The 13,242-nt window shown below is 44.2% G+C and overlaps 1 pseudogene; it reads right to left on the bottom strand.

The window, feature by feature from the left end:
• Nucleotides 1-868: 868 nt before the first annotated feature.
• LOC139070325 (piggyBac transposable element-derived protein 4-like) lies at nucleotides 869-2,982 on the bottom strand (annotated as a pseudogene).
• Nucleotides 2,983-13,242: the final 10,260 nt, after the last annotated feature.

The following is a 13,242-nucleotide window of genomic DNA, read 5'->3' as shown; positions in this document are numbered from 1 at the left end:
GTTAAAGTCATTAGAGCACAAAAAAATGCACTTAGAAAGCTTCCCATAGAAATATTATATAATATTTCATAAGTCCCAATTTTTTTACATGAATTTCATCCTTGGCTTCAGCCCTAACAAAATATAATAAAATATGTGTGTGTTTCTCAGATTTAACCCCTTCATTGCTAGGTTTATTAGCAAAACCCAAAGTTTGAAAACTGTACAAAAAATGAAAAAATCAAATCATTTTTTGTGTGTTATGTCCAGATTAACTTTTTTGTGGGTAAGTTGTCACAGCCTTGGAGTGTCACAAATAGGCATAAAAATATTTTTTGTTCACTTTGTAGTTTTTGTGTAATGTCATATTTTCTAAAATACTCACGTTAAAGTCATTAGAGCACAAAAAAATGCACTTAGAAAGCTTCCCATAGAAATATTATATAATATTTCATAAGTCCCAATTTTTTTACATGAATTTCATCCTTGGCTTCAGCCCTAACAAAATATAATAAAATATGTGTGTGTTTCTCAGATTTAACCCCTTTATTGCTAGGTTTATTGGCAAAACCCGAAGTTTGAAAACTGTACAAAAAATGAAAAAATCAAATCATTTTTTGTGTGTTATGTCCAGATGACCTTTTTTGTGGGTAAGTTGTCACAGCCTTGGAGTGTCACAAATAGGCATAAAAATATTTTTTGCTCACTTTGTAGTTTTTGTGTAATGTCATATTTTCTAAAATACTCACGTTAAAGTCATTAGAGCACAAAAAAATGCACTTACAAAGATGACCAGTTGAACACTTTATTAAAGCACACGAACAAAGAAAAAGTGTGTGTGTGTGTGTGTGTGTGTGTGTGTGTGTGTGTGTGTGTGTGTGTGTGTGTGTGTGTGTGTGTGTGTGTGTGTGTGTGTGTGTGTGTGTGTGTGTGTGAGAGAGAGAGAGAGAGAGAGAGAGAGAGAGAGAAAGAGAGAGAAACACAGAGGGGAGTGAGCTAACAGCTGCAGGCTGAGCACACAACTGTTGAGTGCTCCTTGCACACAGCCTGTCCACATGCATGGCAAAAGCGTGCATGCACGCTCCTCTTCCCTCTGCAAAGGTGGCATCTTTTCTTTGTCTGCTCCTGGGCTGGACCTGGCTCCACTTGCTGCTGCACCTCCAACAGAGCTGCAGCGCTGCTGGACCGCGGCAAGCGAGTGCGCCTCGCCTGGGCTGGTCTCACCATGGAGGTCCCAAGCTCCTGCAAGAACAGCCTTCGACGGATGCTCCTCTTCTGTTGGTTCCAGGCCGGTTCCACAGACAGCCACAGGACCAGGGCATTGTAGGCGCTCACATCTAACATGTTGCAGAAGAGCGACATGGGCCAACGTCTGGTCTTGCGGCGGCAGCTGTATGTTGCAACGAGCTGGAATAAAAATAAATGAATAAATAAATTACATATGCAATTAGGTTGGTGAATTATAATAAAACAAAATAAAATAAATAAATTACCTTGTCCAAGTTGTCAACTGCCCCTTTGCAGCGGTTGTAATCGATGATTACGGTCGGCTTCTGCTGCGGTCCCTCCTGGATCTGAACCTGATGGTGTTTGGTGCTGAGGAGCAGAACGTTCCGCCGGCGCTTTGGAATGTAGCTCACCGCGGTGGCGGTGGAGGTGAAGCCGAACAGGGAGGACAGAACCGCTCTGCTTTTCATCTGGAGCAGCTGTGGGGGCAACTCTGGCTTGTTGCGCCTAACTGTTCCCACAAGACAGATTTTTTTTTTTAGCAGCTCCTCTCCAAGAACCAGCGAGGTGAAAAAATTGTCCGTGGTGACAGTGCGGCCGCTCAGACCCTCCGTGAGTTCCAGCACCACCCGCTTCCCTTGCCCCCTTTCTGCCGGGGCGTCTCGAGTCGTCTTGCCCAGATAGGGAATAATCCCCCAGGCATAAGAAGTGGCCACATCGCACACCACCCACAGCTTGATGCCATATTTTGCCGGTTTTGAGGGCATGTACTGCTTGAAGTTGCAGCGACCTCTGAATCCGACGAGCTGTTCATCAACGCAGACATCTTCACCGGGGTTGTAGGCGAGAGGGAGCCGGGCCGCCCAGAGGTCCCACACTTCCCGCAGGGGAGCGAGCTTGTCCTGCTGCACCAACCGGCGGGCTGCCCTGGTCAAGCGGTCATCAAAGCGCAATGTTGCAGTCAGCATGTGGAACCTTCCCAAACTCATCGTGGCTCTGAATATCGGCCTCCCCGTTTCCTCCCCCCCAGAGGCTGGCAGATGATTCCCCACGGGAACGGTGCACACCAGCGAGGATGAGCAACCCAAACAATGCCCGGAGTTCCACGCGGTCAACGTCTGTCCAATCGTCATATTTTCTTCTTCCCTCTATATTGGTGTATTTTATTATTACATCTAGGATTGTTGTAGTTAAAAAAAAATCGAAGCTGTCCTCAATAGTTTGGATGTAGCTGACAGCGAGGCGGGTGATCCCACAATGGCGGACGTCTGGAGCCCGAAAGGGGATCCTGGTGTCGGGTGTCGGGGACCAGGCGATCCCGCTCTTTGATTGCCACAAAGGATGGTCCCATCTCTCCTCTGCAGCAACCACCTCCTCATCTGAACCTTCTTCCATTTCTTCCCCTGAATCAGGCCCTGGGGTAAAGGCCTGATCTTCAGCCTCTTCATCCGAACAAGAGCTGTCATCCGTGGATGAGGATGAGGCTGACTCTCCCTCTTCCTCAAGCTGCTGAAACACCTCCAGGGCTTCATTCACATTGAATCTTCTTCTCATGGTTGCGGTTCAAAGAAATGAATCCTGATCTGAGTCTCATATATGTACTTTTAGTCAATTGGTGCACCTGTGTAAGCTGCCCCTACTGAATGTAAACAAAATTCGATTCTGCAGGAATTTGTTTTGAAAAACAAATGTATGCCTTTGAAGTTTTTCAGCCTTCATCTTAGCTTTCATCCATGCAAATGCTTTGTACTTATTGAAATAACATTTTGCAAAAGTAAAATTGTGAATGAGTATCTGAAATTTAGCAGAAAATCCTTTGATTTTTGATATATAGCATGCCTTTGATGAATATTCATGAAGTCAACAGAGTGTGAGAACCTGTGCCCCCCCCCCTACACTCCCATGGCCCACACCTGCTCAACCACTCCAGATAATGATCACAGATCTGTCCTTTGAAGATCTGTAAAGTGCTTTGATACCTACATACACGCATGCCTGAACAATCACACACAAAGGAACACATGTCAAAATGCTATTTTGCAGAATAAGCTAATTTTGTACATTCAGTCAGGCTTATTTTTTGAAAGAACACTGAAAAAGCACAATTACCAAAAATTCAGAACACACACATGCAAACTATTGTATGGCATCTCTAAATAACACACAAACCATTTTTTTGCAAAATATGTATTATAATGGGCAGTCAGAGGTAAAGAAATACAGCTAAATCATTCAGTTTAAATGCTGGGTCAGCCATTGCCCTGCTATATATGGAGAAAGTATGCCATGTAGTGAAAAACAGTAAAAACTGCTTCTTACATTTGTGATGAGACTGTAAACACGGGCACAATCATAATTTTTTAAAATTATGCCAATATTTATGCTAATTAAAAATATATGATTTACATGAAAGTCAATGGCACAAAAAAATGCTTCAATGTGCTTAACTGTACAAAATGATTTCCACGTTTTAATAAAGTAGGTTGAATATTTTTTCAAACTTTTTTTTGTAATTCCTTCCAAAATACACATCCTCCATAAAAATTAGATAAATTGCATTAACATAGCCAAAGTTATTCACAAAAATACACGTGTCAGCACAAAAAAATGCTCTAATGTGAGGTAAGGGTTAAACATTTTCCATTGTCTTTCCTTTTCTGCTTCCTTTGATGTTTAAATAGAAAAACATCACTTTTGGAAGTGAAGATAAAAGCTTTTTTAAAACAAGCTGCTTCTTTCTCTTATTGGAGCCACGAGGAAAACTCCATTCATGCTTAATGTTTTGACTACCGCTTCGAGTTTGTTATGAATGCTCCTGCCTCTCTTCTTATTTGTGGTCTTATGGCACTTGGCAAACAACAATTTAGTGCATTACTGCCACCAACTGGATTTGAGTGGAATGACTACCAATCACTCCCTGTTTGTGCATCGCTGTCTTAAAGGAATAGTCCATTGTGGCATTAACGGAGGGGTGCCGGCGGTCAGGGCTAGGGCCCCCCCCCCCCCCCCCCCAACACAAGGGGGCCCCAGGCGGCCACCGACCTATGCCTAATGATAAAACTGCCACTGCTTTCAAGTAACTACATTTATTTATTGCCCATCCATTCTCTTCCGCTTATCCAGGGTCGGGTAGCAGCCTGAGGATAGAGGCCCAGACTTTCCTCTCCCCAGCCACTTGGACCAGCTCTCCGGGGGAATCCCAAGGCGTTCCCTGGCCAGCTGAAAGACATAGTCCCTCGATCATGTCCTGGGTCTTCCATTAGGTCTCCGCCCAGTTGGACATGCCAAGAAAACCTCACCAGAGAGGTGTCCAGGAGGCATCCTGACCAGATGCTCAAGCCACATAAAGTTGGCTCCTCTCAATGTGGTGGAGCAGCGGGTCTACTCCGAGCCCCTCCCAAATGGCCGAACTTCTCGCCCTATCTCTTAAGGGGAGAGCTGAGACATTTCAGTTGCTTGTATCCATGATCTCATTCTTTCGGCCACTACCCAAAACTTGTGACTAGGGATGCAACAATACCACTTTTTTCCAAACCGATACGATACAGATACTTGGATCTGAATACTCGCCGATACCGATTACCGATACCTATACTTCTACCACACAAAAAAAATGCAATGATTTGGAATACAGATTTTATTTTCTTCTCTGCTTTCAACAGGAAAAGACTGGTTTGGTAGATAAAAAGTAAAATATATGAATAGAAATCATCACAAAGCTGAAATATTAGGTGAACAGAAATGACAAGTTACAGTGAAGCCATTTTCAAGCAGCTGCATTGGTATCGGTTCCTGGTATCGGTTAACTTTTACCGATACCAGTATCGTATCGGTGCATCCCTACTTGTGACCATGATGAGGGTTGGAATGTAGATCGACTGGTAAATCAAGAACTTCATCTTCCAGCTCATCTCTCTCAACACCACAACAGATCGGTACAACGGCCACATCACTGCAGACGCATCACAGATCCATCTTTCCCTCACTCGTGAACTTCTGAGCAAGACCCCGAGATACTTAAACTTGAGCCAGGACCTCATCCCTGACACTAAAAAGGTGGTCTACTCTACTCTACGTCACTTCCATTTATCTGCTTCCCACAATTAAACGGAAGTGACGGCATCAGCTCTGACGAAGGCAGCAGTGGATGCCGAAATGTGACGGCAAAAGTAAAATCAAAGGTTTATTTGCTCCATATGATGAAGAACTAGTAAAAACGAAATTAAGAGTTTTCACTGTTCCAAAATAAATTATGTGTCCAACTCTGGTCTTCGAAACCATGGCCCTTGAAAAACAAGGTTGGATACCAATGGTCATAAAAGGCTGTCATAAAGCACAGTGGTAGATGTATCATGGTGCATCTTTCAAGGTTCAGTAGATATTTAGATTTTCTCAAAAAGTGGTGCATTTCATCTCATGACAAATATGCTTTGCATGCCTTTTCTGCATAAAACTGTAATGTATCTGTTTTTCTGATTAATCTGAAAATCTAAGTATTTTCTCTCTAATTTAGTGTATGCATGCACACAGACTAATACCCTTGGAAGTTATGGAGATAAATTGTGTCTTTATTGTGATAAATGAATTGTTCATTATATCTGGTTTTTAAGATTTTTGCAGTTTATTAAACCCTGTGCTACTGAGTCTTAGTAAAGTTGTTTCTAAGAAACCATCTAAGAAACCAACTGTTTTTTTTTTAGCCAGCAATGAACATTTTTTAATTTCTAGTTTAAAGAGAAGAGTCACTTCCTTTTGAGTCATCTTTAAACCAGAACAGAACCCTAACCCTCACACACACATCTATGGGTGCACTAAAGTTTGTCTAATGGAACGTACATGGAGCTGGCTCCAGAGAGAAAAGATTAAAGATTTTTGATAAGTTAAAGAGAGTGCAAGCAGACGTAATATTATTACAAGAGACTCGTAGATCTGCCACGTCTGCAGATGAACTTAAAACACCCGAGTTTCCCAGCATGTTCTCTGCCTGTTATAACTCTAGGCAAAGAGGTGTAGCTATTTTAAAACACAAAAACTTAAATTTCACGGTATTGGACACAATTTCAGATCCAGAGGGTGGATTTTTAATGATAATATCGGGAATATCACATACCTGGTAATTAATGTCTCTCCCAAGTTGGCAGATCTAACCAAACTAAACTACTTCCCACTTTTAAAGAAAGTGGAAGATGATTTTGCAAGATGGAAATCCTTACAGATATCACTCGGGGGGTGGGGGGGGGGGGGGGTGATACAATTGAAATGATGGTCTTACCCAGGATGAATTACTTATTTTCAATTATCCTAAACAAGCCACCAGCTGACTGGTTTAGATCTCTGGACTCCTCAATTACCAAATTCCTTTGGCAGGATAAACCTCCACGAATTGGCTTAAAAAACTTCAAAAGACCAAAGACAGAGGAGGACTGGATTTACCCATCTTTTATTATTATTTCTTAGCCAACAAGCTGCAGTATATACCAAGATGGTTGCAAGATAACCCGCTAGATGAGTCCTGGTTAGATAGAGAACAGACAATTTGCAATACAATAGAGCTTTCAGACTTACCATTTATTAGCTCAAGCATAAGAAAACATGAAGGCTTCAAAAGTATTAATATCAGCACCTCTCTAGCATGGTGGGAGTATCTTAAAATGACAGACTCTTCACTAATTCCATGCAGACGCACACCTATCTGGAATAATCCTGATATTTTGCTAAATAACAAAATTATGAACCTTCCGGACTGAAAAAATAAAGGAATCCTATACCTAGAACACATATATGAAGGATTGGACTTCATCCATTAAACAGAATAGTCTCCCAATTTGGAATAGATAAGAATGGCTTTTTAGAATATCACCAAATTAAATTTGTAGTTAAACAAAAATTTAAGCTCAATAAAATAGAATTAAAAACACCACCAAGGGTATTAGACTTCTATTATCTCAATCCCCCCAAACTACTGTCTAAAGTATATAAGATACTGTCCAAAATAGACGATAGCAATCCCTATTGAAAAATGGGAGGTGGATCTATCAGTCAGTTTTGACCAGAACTTCTGGTCCCAAACTGTTTAAAAACTTTTAAAATGATCAGACACCCCAATTTACAATTAATTCAGTACAAAATTCTACACAGAGTACACTATAGGTCATCGGATGTTCAAGATGGGGTTTGTGTCATCTGACACCTGTACAAACAACATTCCTGACAATTACATCCACGCACTGTGGTCTTGTCCACCTGTCCAGGAATTTTGGGGTAGAGTATGTGAAGACCTGTCAAAGTGTCTGAAATGTCATGTCCCAACTTCCCCCTCTCTTTGTTTACTGGGAAACCTGGACGATGTCCCAATTGAAACATTTTTGGTTCACATGGTTCTGACTGCCATATGCATCGCAAAGAATACTTTCCTCATGAATTGGAAAAATAGAGATACTCTTTGCATTAACCAGTACAGAAATCTTTTGTTCGATCATATTACACTTGATTTAGCCTCTGCTTCCACTTCAAATCAATCTCTCTGGGCTCCTTTGATCGGTTCCATCACATAGCTGTTGTGGTGTATCAGGAGCCTAGCTTCATGTCTCCTACAGCTGCTGGAAACTGTGTAGCTTTTCACAGATTCTTTGTTGATAAAGTATCAGGCATTAGAGCAGCTATTTCCGGTAACTTTATGGACACTGTTCCACTTCCTCCATCACCACCCACCCTGAGCTCCCTCAATAATATTTCATATTCTGAGCTGAGTAAGCTTGTTGCAAGGCAGAAGCCATCTGGCTCTCCACTTGACGTTCTGCCGCCTCGCCTCTGGAAGGCTGCCTTTCCGTGTCTTGGCCCATCACTTGGTCAGATTATCAATGGGAGCCTCAGCACAGGTGTGGTCCCAGCTGCTTTGAAAGCAGCAGTTATTCGGCTGACCCTGAAGAAACCTGGTGCTGATGTCTCTGTGATCGCAAATTACAGGCCTATCTCTACCCTGCCTTTTACATCAAAACTGCTTGAGAAAGTCGTTTATCAGCAGCTGGTCTCACATTTAGCTGACTCGGATCTGTTTGAGGTTTTCCAATCAGGGTTCAGGTCTGGCCATAGCACAGAGTCAGCTCTACTGAGGGTCCTAAATGACATCTATCTTTCACTAGATCAGGGAACGTCTGTGGTGCTTCTGTTGTTAGATCTGACGGCAGCCTTTGACACAGTCGACCACGCGATTCTACTCGATCGCTTGGAACGATGGGTTGGGATCAAAGGGTCTTCTCTGGATTGGTTTAGATCATATCTCCACAACAGGACATTCTGCGTTAAACTGGGTGATGTTTTCTCTTCTTGGGAGGGGCTCCGCTGGGGGGTCCCACAGGGATCGATCCTTGGTCCTCTTTTGTTTGCCATTTATCTGCTACCTCTGGGGTCAATCTTTCGTAAACATGGCCTATCATTCCATCTCTATGCTGACGATTGCCAGATTTACTCTCCATTGTGTCAGGAGAAAGGTCGCTCTATCCAGTCCTTTGTGTCCTGTATTAACGAGATGAAGTCTTGGCTAATGGCCAACTATCTGCATCTGAATGAGGGAAAGACAGAGCTCATTGTTTTTCACCCAAACAGCAGGAATGTGGGTCGTTATGTTGATCTTGGCCCTCTTTCTCCCTACTCAAAACCAGTTGGTACCAGTTTGGGGGTGAAAATTGATGCTGGACTTAAATTTGAGGCTCACATCAACTCAGTGATCCGGTCCCGTTTCTTTCACCTGAGACGCCTTGCAAATATCAAGCCTGTGCTGTTGAGAGCCCACCTGGAGCGGGTACTGCATGCCTTTGTTATTTCTAGGCTTGATTACTGCAACTCTCTTTATTTAGGGTTGTGTCAGTCATCACTGCGTCACCTACAGGTTGTGCAGAACAGCGCAGCCAGGTTCCTGACTGGGACCAGGAAACGGGACCACATCAGTCCGGTTCTGGCCTCCCTTCACTGGCTTCCGGTTTGCTATCGTGCACAATTCAAAATCCTGGTCTTTGTTTACAATTTCTTCCAGGGTGGTGCTCCCCCCTATCTGGCCACTCTCCTGAACAAACATTCCCCATCATGCGCTCTGCGCTCCTCTGACCAAGGCCTGCTCGCTGTCCCTCGTTCTAGGTGTCGTACTCGCGGGGACCGGGCTTTCTCAGTCCTAGCACCGTCACTCTGGAACCAGTTGCCACCCTCAGTTAGGCTGTCCCCATCTCTGCCAGCCTTTAAGAGTCGCCTAAAAACACACCTTCTCCGCTTGGCGTTTCCTGAACATGTTTGACTCTGCCCTCTTTTACGTTGAATTTCTTTCACAGTTTTGATTGGTTCACTCTATCCCTTGTTTTACCCATCTGTCCTGTATTAGAATGTTTCACCTTTTTTTGTAATTTGAATTGCTTTTATTTTTGAATGACTTTTATTTTTGATTTATTCACTATATTTGTACTTCTACTGTACCATGTTCAGCGCCTTGGGCTTCCTGACAGGGTTGCGGAAGGCGCTTATAAATAAAGCTTTGATTGATTGATTGATAGCGATGATGAGGGATCATTGATATTGTCTTGCGAGATGATGTGGGTGATGGGGTGGAGGGTCTGAGTTTGGAGTATCCAGACGTTCCCTGGAGGTGGGTTCACTGGGGGTGTCTGGGACTGGGGGGCTGCTGCCTCCCTCTGGAGGTGCTTGGGTGGCCTCGGGGGGTGGACTACTGGCGGTTGTGAATGGGGCTCCTTGGGGTCTTGGCGGTGGCCATGGGTCAATGCCTGGCAGGTGCATTGCCCCTGAGTAGGTCTGGGTGGGGTCCTGGGGGTTCGGGGTGTGGGGGTGGCCGGACCCATGTGGGGATCTGGGTGGTGCTGCTTTGGGCCCTGGCAAGATGGGCTGGGGTCTCCATGCCCTGGGTGGCATTTTGGCAACAGAGGTGCCTATTGGGGCCAGTGGGGGGGGGGGCTGGCTCCCTGGAGGGCTTAGTCCAACCAGCCATTCCTCCCCATCCCCACATTTTTCTCCTCCTGTTCCCTCACATCATCACACAAACATGCACATAGGACCTTGGGGGGTGGACAAGTCAGGGGGTGCGGGTATGGACCCCATTTCTGCATTCCTGTGGCAACCTGCCCCCCAATTTTATTAGCACCTTAAACACTTCCACCAACGACATTCTACGCAAAGACATACTAAAGCCGGCCATATACTGTGCGACTTTTTCACTTTTGAGCTGATTTTCCACTCGTGCGAGAATCCACAAGATCGGGGCGAGTTTTGCGCTGAGCGTCGTGTAGTATACAGGGGGTTAGGAGAGGCGATCAACACCATGTGACCAGCTACCAATCAGCAATCGTGAGCTCGCACGGACTTCTGGAGTGTTTGATATTTTTCTCGTTCCTCGTGAGGGTTGAAATGGTGCAGCGAGCGGCTGCAACCCAAAAAGTACCAGAACCGCTCACGGCGCATGCACAATCATGCATCAACACCGCTCACCCACCACTTCCCTAATAACACACGTTGTACGTTTTTATTTCTAAACGTTTTTTTTTTTTTTACACACAGTGACAAGTATTGTCAAGAAAGCGTGTTTGTTGTGTTCATGTCAAATTAAACTGATCACAAAACACAGATTTACTTTCTTTATTTTGTTTTTGTCACGATATGCTGGAGGTTGGTAGGACCCAAAATGCAGGAACTCAAGATGACATGAGGCAGGTGATAATACAAAGAAAAATCCTTTATTTTGAAGGATGAACCAAAGAATAAATCCAAGGCAGGGAGCCAAAAGTCCAAAATCCAAAATCAAAACGAGAGACAAAAAACACTGGAGGCTAGAGAAGACTGGGATCAAAAATACTAGAGACAAACACTGCAGACTAGAGAGACTGACAGAATAACCACAATGGACCGACACAACACAGAGACAAGACAGGGCTTAAATACACAGGGAGGAGTAATTAGGGAAAATGGCAGCAGGAGTGTGGAGTGAGGGCTGGAGGGAAGACAGGTGAATATAATTATCTAACTGGGAAAACAGAAACAGAAGAGGACAAATAAACCTAAAACACAAAACTAAACAACAATATCTAAAGACAGAGGGAAGGGCTCACACATACACATAAACACACTGACACACACAAAAACTCACACACACATACACACACTAACACACACACATATATACTGAGCTGGGGAACAAGAGGCTGGAGCTACAAACTGGAGGAGGCTGAGGATGACTAAATGAACACTGGACCTGAGGGGATGATATGAAGGCCTACAAACAGAGGACACATAAATGAGATGCAGACAAAGGACACATGAGGGCGCTATGAGACACAGAAGGGAATCTAGAGAGGGATGGAGAAACATCAGGAGACACATGAAGGAAAGACGCAGACGCAGACCATGACAGTTTTCCTCATCCAACCCCCATGAATCCCTGTGTGTCCTCCTGCAGCACTCCCGAAGGACAACAGGCAAAACAAGACAAAAGTGTCTGACATGTTGTGTAAAAACTGCTATTTTTAGCATATTTTTTTAGGTCCGACGTGTTGCTACCAGACGTACAGTGTGAGGAGTCAGGTCGCATCCAATAACTGGGTCGTACAGTGTGAGCACATGACTCGTGAGATCTGCCCTGCGAGTAAGTCGTACAGTTTGAGCTGAAGCTGAGTGCCAGGAGTGAAAAAGTCGCACAGTGTCCGCCCAGCTTTAGGGCCTTGGGAGTGAGCACATTCAACGGCATTTGGCAGGGGGATTTTTCAGCCTCATCCCAAGTGCTGGTGCCCACTTCCAATTTTAAACTGCATTTAGACACTGAGGGCTGTGGGTGCAAGTGGGGTGGTGTGGTGGCATCAGCTGGCGTAGGCCAGACGATGCCCGCACTGCCCGCTCACCACAGCCATGGAATACACCTCATCAACACACACTAACACTATATTGGAGCAGGTGGAGGGAGACTAGGGGTCTTACACATCTGTTGTCCCCTGGGTCCCGGGTCGCTGGGTTCCGGGCTCGGCTGGCTAGGGGGTGGGAGGCTGTGGGAGGGCCTGTGGGCTTGCCGCTGATATCTCCCGGGACTCTGCCGGCTGCTGGTTGTGGCCCCCCGGGGCAATCCTCAGCGCCTCTCGAGGGGGGCAGGGGCTTTTCTGGTTGCATTCTCCCTGGGGTCCCTGCGCTCTGGGGCAGCTCCGGAATCTCTGAGACTTGGAGCTCCCATCTCCTACACATTTTTGGGGGGCAGATCTGTGGCCCCTCACACTCTCTATTGGACGCTCCTATAGAGAAACCTTATATATACAAGTGAGTGTACACACACAGGTGCTCACATGGTGCTCTCATAGGTATGGACTAGGGCACGTTCAACACATGTCTTAAGGCTGTGGTGGGCACTAAATGCAATGTGATGTATTATCGTGTGATTGTTCAGTAAAACAATGTTGATTTCATATTTCTTCATCAAGCCAACACAGTGATAGCTTGCTCCTGTTGTATTGTTGTGTGTCCCTTATCTGCAGGTCTAAAAGCAGACTCTTGTTCATCATTAATTATTTATTTTTGTGGAATCCCCCCCCCCCCTTCTCTTTCACCTCTGTCTCCGTGTCTGGTTGGAATTACAAAGCATTAAAAAAACAGTAACAATAAAGTTTTAAGTACCAGGCGTGACATTAAAAGCAGATGCTTGATGCTCCACCTGAGAGTAAATATGTAAGGCTTGTCACCAGCATTCAGACATTAATTCTGTTTGCTTCACAGCCAGACAGGACACGAAAAAAAATGAATAAATAAAAATATTTTTTTTAACAGAACAAGAAAACATCTTTAAATATACTTCTTTGTTTATTAGGCCTGAGCTCTTAATGATTCTGTAATAACTTCTTCTAATCAGTTGACTGTTTTCTGTTATAATGATGAAAATCAGACTTGTATAATCAGGCTAAAATAATCTGGATTACTTAAAAGATTTTCTTGCATCTGTATGCAGTGACATTTAGACATAAACCTGCTTTTTTACTACTGTATTATGGTTTAGAATAGAATAGA

This window comes from Nothobranchius furzeri, chromosome 6 (genome assembly GCF_043380555.1).
Source record: "Nothobranchius furzeri strain GRZ-AD chromosome 6, NfurGRZ-RIMD1, whole genome shotgun sequence".
NCBI classification, from domain to species: domain Eukaryota; kingdom Metazoa; phylum Chordata; class Actinopteri; order Cyprinodontiformes; family Nothobranchiidae; genus Nothobranchius; species Nothobranchius furzeri.
Note: the sequence above shows the minus strand (reverse complement) of the source record. Positions and strands in the feature narration are given on the sequence as shown.